We start from the raw sequence: 16,267 nt of genomic DNA, 5'->3' as shown, positions 1-16,267 counted from the left end.
TCCTTGGGGGCCCCAAGTTTTTCTCTGGCTGCGGAAGACCCCAGGTGCCAGGAAACCTCTGCTTTATGGTTTCGCCTATAGCGAGAAGGAAAAAAAGACCCTCGGCTTCCTTCCGCTGCTGCAGGAAAGGCTCCGAAGCCCCTCACCGCAGCCGATATCTGCAGGAGACACAAGCCTTTTCGGTGCAAAGAGATTGGAAAGAATGAGGCTTTCAAAGTATTAAGTAGAATCCAAGATACTTGCCATACAGGTCACCGTTTTTAACGTTCCAAATTCCATCTTTATGGGAAAGTTGTCTATTTGAATGTGCAGCCAATTTGTATATTGACTTACTAGCTGTGCCCGGCCACGCGTTGCTGTGGCTAGGATTTAATTTTTCTTTTATTTTTGTTGTATGAACGTAGAGGCGTAGATGAGAGGTTGTGTTGTCAATTTTCAAGGTTGTGGGGCGTTTAGTTGTTTTGTCCGGTGCCGTGATTCCATTACCCTTTTATATATATAGATAGATAGATAGATAGCAGGCTCATAAATGCCATAGAGCTTTATTTTAACCAGAGGTTGTTCTTCCAGTTCCTGCCTTTGAAATATGCCCTGCAGCAGGTTCTTCTTTATGGACTGCCACTCCCAAAATCCCCCATCCAATTTATAATAGGAATGTGTTGTTGAAGACTTTCATAGCCGGAATCACTGGGTTGATGTGAGTTTTTTTTCAGGCCGTATGGTTATGTTTCACTAGCATTCTTTCCCGATGTTTCACCTGCATCTGTTGCAAGCATTTTCAGACATTTGTTCCAACAGACCTCTGAACAAACCTCTGAGGAATGCCAGCCACAGATGCAGGTGAAACGTTAGGAATGAATGCTATTGGAACATGGACATACTGCCCAAAAAACTCTTTGCATACATCTGTTGCAAACATCTTCAAAGGTTTGTTCGAACAGACCTCTGAACAAACCTCTGAGGGTGCCAGCCACAGATGCAGGTGAAACGTTAGGAATGAATGCTATTGGAACATGGACATACAGCCTGAAAAACTCACAGCAACACAATGCCTGCATCTGTTGCAAGCATCTTCAGAGGTTTGTTCTAACAGACCTCTGAACAAACCTCTGAGGGTGCCAGCCACAGATGCAGGTGAAACGTTAGGAATGAATGCTATTGGAACATACAGCCCAAAAAACTCACAGCAATCCAATATTTTGCCTGCATCTGTCTCAAGCATCCTCAGAGGTTTGTTCCAATATACCTCTGAACAAACCTCTGAGGATGCCGGCCACAGATGCAAGTGAAACGTTAGGAATGAATGCTACTGGATCATGGACATACAGCCCGAAAAACTCACAGAAACCCAAAATTTTGCCTGCATCTGTTGCAAGCATCTTCAGAGGTTTGTTCCAACAGATATCTGAACAAACCTCTGAGGATGCCAACCACAGGTACAGGTGAAACCTCAGGAAAGAATGCAACTGGATCATGGCCATACAGCCCAAAAAACTCACAGAAACCCAAAATTTTGCCTGCATCTGTTGCAAGCATCCTCAGAGGTTTGTCCCAACAGACCTCTGAACAAACCTCTGAGGGTGCCAGCCACAGATGCAGGTGAAATGTTAGGAATGGATGCTATTCGAACATGGATATACAGCCCAAAAAACTCACAGCAACCCAACATTTTGCCTGCATCTGTTGCAAGCATCCTCAGAGGTTTGTTCGAACAGACCTCTGAACAAACCTCTGAGGATGCCAGCCACAGACATAAGTGAAACGTTAGGAATGAATGCTACTGGAACATGGACATACAGCCCAAAAAACTCACAGCAACCCAACTTTTTGGCTACATCCGTCGCAAGCATCTTCAGAGGTTTGTTCTAACAGACCTCTGAACAAACCTCTGAGGAATGCCAGCCACAGATGCAGGTGAAACGTTAGGAATGAATGCTATTGGAACATGGGCATACTGCCCAAAAAACTCTTTGCATACATCTGTTGCAAACATCTTTAAAGGTTTGTTCCAACAGACCTCTGAACAAACCTCTTAGGCTGCCAGCCACAGAGGCAGGTAAAACATTAGGAAATAATGCAACTGGATCATGGCCATACAGCCCAAAAAACTCACAGCAACCCAACATTTTGTCTGCATCTGTCAAGCATCCTCATAGGTTTGTTCCAACAGACATCTGAACAAACCTCTGAGGGTGCCAGCCACAGATGCAGGTGAAATGTTAGGAATGAATGCTATTGGAACATGGACAAACAGCCCAAAAAACTCACAGAAACCCAACATTTTGCCTGCATCTGTTGCAAGCATCTTCAGAGGTTTGTTCCAACAGACATCTGAACAAACCTCTGAGGATGCCAGCTAGATTATGTTCTTTGAACCGGATTACATTGGACCCCTTCTACACTGCCATATAAAATCCAGATTATGTTCTTTGAACCGTATTATATTAGGCCCCTTCTACACTGCCATATAAAATCAAGATTATGTTCTTTGAACCGGATTATATTATACCCCCTTCTACACTGCCATATGAAATCCAGATTATGTTCTTTGAACCGGATTATCTTAGACCCCCTTCTACACTGCCATATAAAATCAAGATTATGTTCTTTGAACTGGATTATATTATACCCCCTTCTACACTGCCATATGAAATCCAGATTATGTTCTTTGAACCGGATTATATCAGACCCCTTATGCACTGCCATATAAAATCCAGATTATGTTCTTTGAACCGGATTATATTATACCCCCTTCTACACTGCCATATGAAATCCAGATTATGTTCTTTGAACCGGATTATCTTAGACCCCCTTCTACACTGCCATATAAAATCAAGATTATGTTCTTTGAACTGGATTATATTAGGCCTCTTCTACACTGCCATATAAAATCCAGATTATGTTCTTTGAACCGGATTATATCAGACCCCTTATGCACTGCCATATAAAATCCAGATTATGTTCTTTGAACCAGATTATATCAGACCCCTTCTACACTGCCATATAAAATCCAGATTATGTTCTTTGAACCGGATTATATTAGGCCCCCTTCTACACTGCCATATAAAATCCAGATTATGTTCTTTGAACCGGATTATCTTAGACCCCCTTCTACACTGCCATATGAAATCCAGATTATGTTCTTTGAACCGGATTATATCAGACCCCTTATGCACTGCCATATAAAATCCAGATTATGTTCTTTGAACCGGATTATATTATACCCCCTTCTACACTGCCATATGAAATCCAGATTATGTTCTTTGAACCGGATTATCTTTGACCCCCTTCTACACTGCCATATAAAATCAAGATTATGTTCTTTGAACCGGATTATATTATACCCCCTTCTACACTGCCATATGAAATCCAGATTATGTTCTTTGAACCGGATTATCTTAGACCCCCTTCTACACTGCCATATAAAATCAAGATTATGTTCTTTGAACTGGATTATATTAGGCCTCTTCTACACTGCCATATAAAATCCAGATTATGTTCTTTGAACCGGATTATATCAGACCCCTTATGCACTGCCATATAAAATCCAGATTATGTTCTTTGAACCAGATTATATCAGACCCCTTCTACACTGCCATATAAAATCCAGATTATGTTCTTTGAACCGGATTATATTAGGCCCCCTTCTACACTGCCATATAAAATCCAGATTATGTCCCTTGAACCGGATTAATTTAGACCCCTTTTACAGTGCCATATAAAATCCAGATTATGTCCCTTGAACCGGATTAATTTAGACCCCTTCTACACTGCCATATAAAATTCAGATTATGTGCTTTGAACCGGATTAATTTAGACCTCTTCCACACTGCCATATGAAACCCAGATTATGTTCTTTGAACCAGATTATATTAGATCCCTTTCTGCACTGCCATATAAAATCCAGATTATGTTCTTTGAACCGGATTATCTTAGACCCCTTCTACACTCCCATATAAAATCCAGATTATGTTCTTTGAACCGGATGATATGGCAGTGTAGAAAGGGCCCAATATAATCCAGTTCAAAGCAGATAATGTGGATTATCTACTTTGATGATGAGGATTATATGGCAGATTATATAGAAGGGACCTAATTATATAGAAGGGGCCACACTATATAATTCTAGAATTATATAGAAGATTATATAGAAGGGACCACACTGCCATATGATCCTGTTCAAAGCGGATAATCTGGATCTCATATGGCAATGTAGATGGGGCCTTAGAGGCGGTCTTGCCAGTCCCTTCCTCTCAAATAAAGCACTGCCAGTCCCCCATCCAAATACTAACCAGGGCTAGCCCTGCTTAGCTTCCACGGCTCCGTTTTATGGAATCCTCAAGGTTGTACTTTCTACTGGAGACTTAATACTGCATTCATGGTATTTGCAGTCCCTCATCCAAACGCTAACCAGGCCTGACCCTGTTTAATTTCCAAAATCAGATAGGATCAGATGCCTTTAAGCTACTATGGCTTGCACATTTGCAAGGCAACATAGTCCAAAAGTGGGAAGAGCAGGTCACCAACCCCTTTGCAGCCTGAGGCTAGTGCTAGCCAAAGAGATTGGTGCGGGACTGGCCCACAAGCCACATACTCTCTCCATGCGCACCAAGACAAAGCTGCTTTCGCAAGAGCGCCAATTGCATCATCTGGCCCATGTGCTGCAGGAAGCATGGCCGCAGGGTCGTTTGCTTTGCCAATGCGGCTGGCAAGGCATGGGAACCGGCCACACCTCCTCCTCCTGCAGAAGCATCTTCTCATGCCTCACAACCTCTGAGGATGCCTGCCATAGATGTGGGCGAAACGTCAGGAGAGAATACTTCTGGAACATGGCCAGACAGCCCGAAAGACATACAACAACCTTGCGATCCCGGCCATGAAAGCCTTCGACAACACATCTTCTCATGCTCTCCAAGGCAATTGTTATTAAAGTTTTGTTGAAGCCTTTCGTGGCCTGAATCACTGGGTTGCTGGGAGTTTTTCGGACTGTATGGCCATGTTCCAGAAGCATTCTCTCCTGACGTTTCACCCACATCTATGGCAGGCATCCTCAGAGGTTGTGAGGTCTGTTGGAAACTAGTCAAATGGGGTTTATATATCTGTGGAATAATGTCCAGGTCTGCTTGAGGCAAGTGTGAATGTTGTAATTGGCCACCTTGATTAGCACAGAATGGCCTTGCAGCTTCAAAGCCTGGCTGCTTCCTGTCTGGGGGGAATCCTTTGTTGGGAGGTGTTAGCTGGCCCTGATTGTTTCCTGGCTGGAATTCCCTTGTCTTCTGAGTGTTGTTCTATATTTACTCTCCTGATTTTAGAGTTTTTTAATACAATAGAGTCTCACTTATCCAAGCTAAATGGGCCGGCAGAAGCTTGGTTAAGCGAATATCTTGGATAATAAGGAGGGATTAAGGAAAAGCCTATTAAACATCAAATTAGGTTATGATTTTACAAATTAAGCACCAAAACATCATGTTATACAACAAATTTGACAGAAAAGGTAGTTCAATATGCAGTAATGTTATGTTGTAATTACTGTATCTACGAATTTAGCACCAAAATATCACAATATATTGAAAACATTGACTACAAAAATGGCTTGGATTATCCAGAGGCTTGGATAAGCGAGACTTGGATAAGTGAGACTCTAATGTACTAGGAGCCAGATTTTGTTTATTTTCATGGTTTCCTCCTTTCTGGTTAAATTGTCCATATGGTTGTTGTGTATTTTCCGGGCTGTATGGCCATGTTCCAGATGTATTCTCTCCTGACGTTTTGCCCACATCTCACCACATCTGTGGGCAAAAAGTCAGGAGAAAATACTTCTGGAACATGGCCATACAGCCCGGAAAATATACAACCACCTTGTGATTCCGGCCATGAAAGCCTTTGACAACACATTGTCCATATGCTTGTGGATTTCAATAGCTTTTCTGTGCCATTTGACACGGTGATTGTTAGATTGGTCCAGAATTTCTGTGTTCTCAAATAATATCCTGGACACAACCTGGACATATTATTTTATTACACCAAAATGCTGGACCATTCTTTCTCGCACCCTGGACATCATTCCACAGATATACAGTAGAGTCTCACTTATCCAACACTCGCTTATCCAACATTCTGGATTATCCAACGCATTTTTGTAGTCAATGTTTTCAATACATCGTGATATTTTGGTGCTAAATTTGTAAATACAGTAATTACTACATAGCATTACTGTGTATTGAACTACTTTTTCTGTCAAATTTGTTGTATAACATGATGTTTTGGTGCTTAATTTGTAAAATCATAACCTAACTGGAGTGTTTAATAGGCTTTTCCTTAATCCCTCCTTATTATCCAACATATTTGCTTATCCAACGTTCTGCCGGCCTGTTTACGTTGGATAAGCGAGACTCTACTGTATAAACAAACCCCACTTGCCTAGTTTCCAACAGACCTCATACCCTCTGAGGATGCCTGCCATAAATGTGTGTGAAACGTCAGGAGAGAATGCTTCTGGAACATGGCCAGACAGCCTGGAAAACTCATAGCAACACAGTTATTATTACTGTTGCTTTTGAACAAATGTGGTGCCCACGTGCCTTGTAGGGTGCATCTACACTGTAGAATCAATCCAATTCAACACCACTTTAAGTGCTGTGGAATCCTGGGAGTTGTAGTTTGACCTGCTTTGGCAGAGAAGGCAAAAAAAAATCCTTGGAAAAAACATAGCATAGAGCCATGGAATTCAAAGTGGCGTCAAACTGCATCAGTTCTTCAGTGTAGATGCAACTCTGAGAACTTCCTGGCCTAAGGTCACTAGAGGTAGGCAAGAAAATTGCAATCACAGATAAACTGTACACATTCTGTTGTTTCATTGGAATTGCTTTTCTAAATGCTTTACATCCATGTTTTGACTACGGTTGTTTAATTTAATTGCATTGTAACTGTTGCAAGATACCTTGTTTTAAACCAAACCAAACGCTGAGAAAGCGAGAGACATAAGGTGTGGAATGAACACAGTTTGACCACACTTGAACTGCCACAGCTCAGTGCTATTATTATTGGGTTGCTGTGAGTTTTCCAGGCTGTCTGGCCATGTTCCAGCAGCATTCTCTCCTGACGTTTCACCCACATCTATGGCAGGCATCCTCAGAGGTTGTGAGGTCAGTTGGAAACTAGGTCAGTGGGGTTTATATCTCTGTGAAATAATGTCCAGAGTAGAAGAAAGAAATCTTGTCTTTTGGAAGCAAGTGTGAATGGTGCAATTGGGCAGCTTGATTAGCATTAAATGGCCTTGTGGCTTCAAAGCCTGGCTGCTTCCCACCTGGAGAAATCCTTTGTTAAGAGGTGTTAACTGGCCCTGATTCTTTCATGTCTGGAATTCCCCTGTTTTTTGAGACATGAAACAATCAGAGCCAGATAACACCAACCAACAAAGGAATCCCCCCAGGCAGGGAGCAACCAGGCTTTGAAGCTGAAAGGCCAATCAATGCTAATCCAGATCGCCAATGGCAACATTCACACCAGAGTTCTTTCTCCCATCCTGGATATTATTGCACAGGTATATAAACCCCAGTTTCCTAGTTTCCAAGAGACCTCACAACCTCTGAGGATGGCTGCCATAGATGTAGGTGAAACGTCAGGAGAGAATGCTTCTGGAACATGGCCAGACAGCCTGGAAAGCTCACATATAGGTCTTTCTCCCAATAGTCCTTTCTCCCAACCTGGACATCATTCCACAGATATATAAACCCCACTTGCCTAGTTTCCAACAGAACTCACAACCTCTAAGGGTGCCTGCCATAGATGTGGGCAAAAGGTCAGGAGAGAATGCTTCTGGAACATGGCCAAACAGCCTGGAAAACTCACAGCAACCCAGTGATTCCGGCCATGAAAGCCTTCGACTCCCAATATTATTATTATTACAGTAGAGTCTAACTTAACCAAGATAAAAAGGCCGGTAGGACCTTGGATAAGCGAAAATGTTGGATAAAAAGGAGGGATTAATTAAAAAAAAGCCTATTGAACATAAAATTACAATATGATTTTACAAATTAAGCACCAAAACCTCATGTTTTACAACAAATTGACAAAAAAATCAGTTCGATACAAAGTAATGTTATGTAGTAATTACTGTATTTACGAATTTAGCAACAAAACATTGCAACATTTACTACAAAAGCAATGACCACTAAAAGGCAGACTGCCTTGGATAATACAGAACATTGGATAAGTGAAGCTTGGATAAGTGAGAATCTACTGTATTATTATTATTATTATTATTATTATTATTTTATTATGACATAGCAAACAATATAGACATGCTGGATTTCATATCACAAAATCACAAGTCAAATACTTCCCAAGTGTCTAGGACTGTGTGATGTATTTTCAGATGATGCGTGCAGATCCCAGTAGGGTGGCCTTTTGCAGTTGGCAGATCGTGATTTTGTCAATGTCTATTGTTCCCAAATGCTGGCTGAGATGATGATGATGATGATGATTATTATTATTATTATTGGAGTTATTGTGTATTTTCCAGGCTGTGTGGCCATGTTCCAGAAGTATTCTCTCCTGACGTTTCACCCACATCTATGGCAGGCATCCTCAGAGGCTGTGAGGAATATATCTCCATGTTCCAGAAGTATTCTCTCCTGACGTTTCACCCACATCTATGGCAGGCACCCTCAGAGGTTGTGAGGTACATACTTCTGGATCATGGCCATATGGCCCAGGAAATCCTTCAACTCCATCATCATCATCATCATCATCATGTTTATCTATTCATCGCTTTTTTTCTCTGCAAGAAGCAGCTTTGGAGTCCTGGGAGTTGTAGTTTATTGAGATACCGGCGCTCTTTGTCAGAGCAGGCTGAAGACCTTGCAAAACTACAACTCCCAGGATTGCACAGCAAGGAGCTATTGCAGTTAAAGCAGTGTCAAATTGCAGTGTAGACACACTCTATGGCAGCCTAAAAGGAATTAGCATTTCTGCAAATAGATTTCAATAATCAATGCACTGCAATGTTACAATACCTCCAATGCAGGCATGGGCAAACTTGGGCCCTCCGGGTGTTTTGGACTCCAACTCCCACAATTCCTAACAGCCTACCGGCTGTTAGGAATTGTGGGAGTTAGAGTCCAAAACACCCGGAGGGCCCAGGTTTGCCCATGCCTGCTTTCATGCAAGTATTAGAAAAAGTAAACACCATAAAATCCATTGTCAGGCACCCACCCTGGCTCTCCTTTTATAAGAAAAGTCTTGCATAAACTTTTTAAAGAGGCAAGCAGATTTATGGCCCCCGCTTAACAAAAGGCTGGGCGACCATAAATCTTCTTGCCTTTGTTGCTTTGTTGGTTTTGATGTCAAGGATTAACACAAAATTAGCTCTTCTCTCCCCTTCTTTTGTCCTTTACCGGGCAGCAAAATTGGGCCATTGGAGAGAAAACTATTGTGTGCCTACAATGCAGAATGAATGCAGTTTTGACACCGCTTTTAACAGCCATGGCTCCATGCAAGCATGGCTGAAGACCTTGCAAAACTACAACTCCCAGGACTCTTAGCATGGAGTCATGGTGATTAAAAGGATGCCAAGCATAGTTTTATAATGCAGATGCACCCAGGAAAGGGCTGTAAAAAAGCATCACAAACCCAGCATAAGAAACAATGCAGATTGCAATGGCTCATTGCTATGGGAGTTGTAGTTTGAGCAGGTCTTGAGTCCCAGCAAACTACAACTCCCAGGACTGCACAGCATGGCAAAAGGCACAACAAATCTACCATAAGAAATAATGCAGATTGATCCCACTTTTATTGCAGTTGCTAGAAGCTATGGGAATTGTAGTTTGAGCAGGTCTTGAGTCCCAGCAAACTACAACTCCCAGGACTGCACAGCATGGCAAAAGGCACAACAAATCTACCATAAGAAATAATGCAGATTGATCCCACTTTTATTGCAGTTGCTAGAAGCTATGGGAATTGTAGTTTGAGAAGGTCTTGAGTCCCACCAAACTACAACTCCCAGGACTGCACAGCAGGGCAAAAGGCACAACAAATCTACCATAAGAAATAATGCAGATTGATCCCACTTTTATTGCAGTTGCTAGAAGCTATGGGAATTGTGGTTTGAGGAGGTCTAGAGTCCCACCAAACTACAACTCCCAGGACTGCACAGCATGGCAAAAGGCACAACAAATCTACCATAAGAAATAATGCAGATTGATCCCACTTTTATTGCAGTTGCTAGAAGCTATGGGAATTGTAGTTTGAGCAGGTCTTGAGTCCCACAAAACTACAACTCCCAGGACTGCACAGCATGGCAAAAAGTATAACACGTCTACCATAAGAAATAATGCAGATTGATCCCACTTTTATTGCAGTTGCTAGAAGCTATGGGAATTGTAGTTTGAGCAGGTCTTGAGTCCCACCAAACTACAACCCCCAGGACTGCACAGCATGGCAAAAGGCACAACAAATCTACCATAAGAAATAATGCAGATTGATCCCACTTTTATTGCAGTTGCTAGAAGCTATGGGAATTGTAGTTTGAGCAGGTCTTGAGTCCCACCAAACTACAACTCCCAGGACTGCACAGCATGGCAAAAAGTATAACACGTCTACCATAAGAAATAATGCAGATTGATCCCACTTTTATTGCAGTTGCTAGAAGCTATGGGAATTGTAGTTTGAGCAGGTCTTGAGTCCCACCAAACTACAACTCCCAGGACTGCACAGCATGGCAAAAGGCACAACAAATCTACCATAAGAAATAATGCAGATTGATCCCACTTTTATTGCAGTTGCTAGAAGCTATGGGAATTGTGGTTTGAGGAGGTCTAGAGTCCCACCAAACTACAACTCCCAGGACTGCACAGCATGGCAAAAGGCACAACAAATCTACCATAAGAAATAATGCAGATTGATCCCACTTTTATTGCAGTTGCTAGAAGCTATGGGAATTGTAGTTTGAGCAGGTCTTGAGTCCCACAAAACTACAACTCCCAGGACTGCACAGCATGGCAAAAAGTATAACACGTCTACCATAAGAAATAATGCAGATTGATCCCACTTTTATTGCAGTTGCTAGAAGCTATGGGAATTGTAGTTTGAGCAGGTCTTGAGTCCCACCAAACTACAACCCCCAGGACTGCACAGCATGGCAAAAGGCACAACAAATCTACCATAAGAAATAATGCAGATTGATCCCACTTTTATTGCAGTTGCTAGAAGCTATGGGAATTGTAGTTTGAGCAGGTCTTGAGTCCCACCAAACTACAACTCCCAGGACTGCACAGCATGGCAAAAAGTATAACACGTCTACCATAAGAAATAATGCAGATTGATCCCACTTTTATTGCAGTTGCTAGAAGCTATGGGAATTGTAGTTTGAGCAGGTCTTGAGTCCCACCAAACTACAACTCCCAGGACTGCACAGCATGGCAAAAAGTATAACACGTCTACCATAAGAAATAATGCAGATTGATCCCACTTTTATTGCAGTTGCTAGAAGCTATGGGAATTGTAGTTTGAGCAGGTCTTGAGTCCCACCAAACTACAACTCCCAGGACTGCACAGCATGGCAAAAGGCACAACAAATCTACCATAAGAAATAATGCAGATTGATCCCACTTTAATTGCCATGGCTCAATGCTATGGGAGTTGTAGTTTGAGCAGGTCTTGAGTCCCACCAAACTACAACTCCCAGGACTGCACAGCATGGCAAAAAGTATAACACGTCTACCATAAGAAATAATGCAGATTGATCCCACTTTTATTGCAGTTGCTAGAGGCTATGGGAGTTGTAGTTTGAGCAGGTCTTGAGTCCCACCAAACTACAACTCCCAGGACTGCACAGCATGGCAAAAGGCACAACAAATCTACCATAAGAAATAATGCAGATTGATCCCACTTTAATTGCCATGGCTCAATGCTATGGGAGTTGTAGTTTGAGCAGGTCTTGAGTCCCACCAAACTACAACTCCCAGGACTGCACAGCAGGGCAAAAGGCACAACAAATCTACCATAAGAAATAATGCACAACAACAACTTTATTTATATACTGCCCTATCTCCTCAGGGGACTCAGGGCAGTTTCCCAACATGATAAAAAATACAATACACATAATAAAAACAGAACCCTACAACAATTTAAAAATAATAGAAGTAATAAACATAAATACACCACATACAATCCAACAATGAAAAATAAAACTAGTAACAATGTGGATTATCTGTTTTGATAATCTGGATTATATGGCAGTGTAGAAGGAGCCTGAGCAGCCTTGGAAAGAAAGAGTCCATTGGAAAGGGATCTAGGAGTCTTAAACCCCTGCTACACTGCCATATAAAATCCAGATTTGAACTGGATTATCTGGCAGTGTAGACTCACATAATGTAGTTCAAATTATGCAGATTATTTGCCTTGATAATCTGTATTATATGGCAGTGTAGATCCAGCCTTAGGCTGCCCGATATCCCAGGATCTGATCCCAGATTATTTTATCACAGATTATCTGGCAGTGGGGACTCACATAATCCGATTTAAAGCAGATAATGTGGTATCCGATCCTGGGATATAGGGTGGTGTGGAAGGAACTCAGGTTTTTCTACCCGGTCATATAATCTATTTTATCAAGGCAGACATTCCATATTATCTGCTTTGAACTGAAATATGTGTCTCCACTGCCAGATAATCCGGTTCAAAGAAGATAATCTGGATTTTGTATGGGGGGCCTTGGTTTCTGAAGCTTTGAACCGGATTATCTGGCAGTGGAGACTCATATAATCCAGTTCAAAAGCAGATAATCTGGGATCAGATACAGAAAAAGATATCATCCTCTGGATCTACACTGCCCTATGGATCTGATCCCAGATTATCTGACAATGTAGACACAGGAGACTCGTATAATCCAGTTCAAAGCAGATAATCTGGGATCAGATACAGAAAATATATATCCTAGTATTGATCTATACTGCTCTGTATCCCAGATTATCTGGCAATATATCAACACAGCCCTATAACCTGGAATATCAAGGTATATAATCCACAATACCTGCTTTGAACTGGATTATACGAGTCCACACTAGCATATAACCCGGTTCAGTGTGGATTTTGTGCAGATATGTGGAAAGGGCCTCATATAATCCAGTCCAAACAGGATGAGATACTGGATTATAATGTATTCACACAGCCCTATAACCTGGAATATCAAGTCATATAATCCTCAATACCTGCTTTGAACTGGATTATCTGAGTCCACACTGGCATATAATCCGGTTCAGAGTGGATTTTGTGCAGCTGTGTGGAAAGGGCCTCATACAACCCAGTCCAAATGGGATCAGATACTGGATTATAATGTATTCACACAGCCCTATAACCTGTAATATCAAGTCATATAATCCACAATACCTGCTTTGAACTGGATTATCTGAGTCCACACTGGCATATAATCCGGTTCAGAGTGGATTTTGTGCAGCTGTGTGGAAAGGGCCTCATACAACCCAGTCCAAATGGGATCATATAATTCAATCCAAAGCAGACAAAATAGGATGAGATACTGGATTATATGGATTATATATATGGAAGTAGATCCAACCAGGACCATCATCATCATCATCATCATTGGATCCAATGGGGCCTTTCAGGAGATCCAATGGGGAGGAAGAAGAGGAGGAAGGGGAGGAAAAGCAACCAATCAACCAAGCAAACCGGCTCCCTTCCTTTCCGGAGACAAAGCCCAAACTTTTATAGTTTTTGCTAACTTTTTGCATGAATATTTTGCATGCATTTTCTTGCTTGCCTGGGGTACAGAAGAGCTGGAGTGCTACCTGGGGAGGAAAGTGGGATCAAGGGGGAAAAAGAGAGCAGCTCACCTTCTTCCTCCCGAGTCTCCTTCTTCTTCTTCTTCTTCTCTCTCTCTCCTCCTTCGTTTTCCCGGGTCTGCAAAGGCGCCCTCCCCCGGGAAGCCACGCCCACCCACGCCTCCAGGCCACGCCCCTCCCTCCTGGCCTTGGCCACGCCCCTATGTGGGCGGGGCCTCCTGCAGGTAAGAAGGAAGGAAGGAAAAGAGAGACAGGTAGGCAGGCAGCTCCTCTCTCCTCTTGCAGTTAACAAAATCTGGCTAACAATATTTTTAAAAACTCTAAAAATCAGGACAGTAGGGGAATGCCAGACAGGAAACAATCAGGGCCAGCTAACACCTCCCAACAAAGGATTCCCCCACGCAGGATGCAGCCACCAGTATTTTAAAAACTCTGAAATCAGCACAGTAAATAAAGAACAACACGCAAAAACAAGGGAATTCTAGACAGCAAACAATCATGGCCAGCTAACACCTCCCAACAAAGGATTCTCCCAGGCAGGAAGCAGCCACCAGTATTTTAAAAACTCTGAAATCAGCACAGTAAATAAAGAACAATACGCAAAAACAAGGGAATTCTAGACAGCAAACAATCATGGCCAGCGAACACCTCCCAACAAAGGATTCCCCCAGGCAGGAAGCAGCCACCAGTATTTTAAAAACTCTGAAATCAGCACAGTAAATAAAGAACAATACGCAAAAACAAGGGAATTCTAGACAGCAAACAATCAGAGCCAGCTAACACCTCCCAACAAAGGATTCCGCCAGGCAGGAAGCGGTCACGAGTATTTTAAAAACTCTGAAATCAGCACAGTCAATAAAGAACAATACTCAGAAAACAGAGGAATTCTAGACAGCAAACAATCAGGGCCAGCTAACACCTCCCAACAAATAATTCCCCCAGGCAGAAAGTGGTCACCAGTATTTTAAAAACTCTGAAATCAGCACAGTCAATAAAGAACACTCACCCACGCAGAAAGCGGTCACCAGTATTTAACAAACTCTGAAATCAGCACAGTAAATAAAGAACAACACTCAAAAACAGGGGAATTCCAGACATGAAACAATCAGAGCCAGCTAACACCTCCCAACAAAGTATTTCCTCAGGCAGGAAGCGGTCACGAGTATTTTAAAAACTCTGAAATCAGCACAGTCAATAAAGAACAATACTCAGAAAACAGAGGAATTCCAGACAGGAAATAATCAGAGCCAGCTAACACCTCCCAACAAATAATTCCCCCAGGCAGGAAACAGCCACCAGTATTTTAAAAACTGTGAAATCAGCACAGGAAATAAAGAACAACACTCAGAAAATGGAGGACTTCTAGAAAGGAAACAATCAGGGCCAGCTAACGCCTCCCAACAAAGGATTCCCCCAGGCAGGAAGCAGCCACAGGTATTTTAAAAACTGTGAAATCAGCACAGTAAATAAAGAACAACACTCAAGAACACAGGAATTCTAGACAGCAAACAATCAGGGCCAGCTAACACTTCCCAACAAAGGATTCCCCCCAGGCAGGAAGCAGCCACCAGTATTTTAAAAACTCTGAAATCAACACAGTAAATAAAGAACAACACTCAGAAAACGGAGGACTTCTAGAAAGGAAACAATCAGGGCCAGCTAACGCCTCCCAACAAAGGATTCCCCCAGGCAGGAAGCAGCCACAGGTATTTTAAAAACTCTGAAATTAGCGCAGTAAATAAAGAACAACACTCAGAAAACAGAGGAATTCAAGACAGGAAACAATCAGGGCCAGCGAACACCTCCCAACAAAGGATTCCCCCAGGCAGGAAGTAGCAAGAACTTGGAGCTGCAAGGCCATTCAGTGCTAATCGAGGTGGCCTCACACTTGCCTCAAAGCAGACAAGAGTTCTTTCTCCCAACCTGGACATCATATTCTCTGCTTTGAACTGGATTATATGGCAGTATGGACCCATATAATCCAGTTCAAAGGAGGTAATGTGGATTATCTGCCTTGATAATGAGGGTTATATGGCCGTATGGAAGGGCCCTGAGTCTTCCTTGCCTTGAAGGCACACACAGACATTGCCTGAATGTCCCAAAAGCACCAGATCCCATCTCCTCTTGGAAGCTAAGCAGGGTCAGCCCTGGTTGGGGCTTGGATGGGAGACCACCAAGGAGCCACAGGCTCTATTTCAGGGGTCCCCAAACTAAGGCCCGGGGGCCAGATGCGGCCCTCCGAGGTCATTTACCTGGCCCCCGCCCTCAGTTTTATAATAGAATATATTGTATATACATATAATATTGATAATATTATAATGTAATAAAATATAACACTAATACCATATAATAATATTAATTATGTATTCTATATTATATATAATATTACATATAATATTACAGTATAGTGGTATAGTTCAGTATAGTAATATATAATGCTAATATTGTGCTATGCTAATAATATA

At 42.2% G+C, this 16,267-nt stretch overlaps 1 protein-coding gene across 1 annotated transcript in view; it reads right to left on the bottom strand.

The window, feature by feature from the left end:
* dnmt3b (DNA methyltransferase 3 beta) overlaps positions 1–13,923 on the bottom strand; it is a 69,486-nt gene extending 55,563 nt beyond the window's left edge. The window contains exon 1 of the mRNA XM_062977592.1: positions 13,854–13,923. The gene's annotated coding sequence lies outside the window, so the exon portion shown is untranslated. The remainder of the gene's footprint in view (positions 1–13,853) is intronic.
* Between the last annotated feature and the right edge of the window lie 2,344 nt (positions 13,924–16,267).

This window comes from Anolis carolinensis, chromosome 4, assembly GCF_035594765.1.
Source record: "Anolis carolinensis isolate JA03-04 chromosome 4, rAnoCar3.1.pri, whole genome shotgun sequence".
Classification (NCBI taxonomy): domain Eukaryota; kingdom Metazoa; phylum Chordata; class Lepidosauria; order Squamata; family Dactyloidae; genus Anolis; species Anolis carolinensis.
This window is presented reverse-complemented; position numbering and strand designations above follow the sequence as displayed.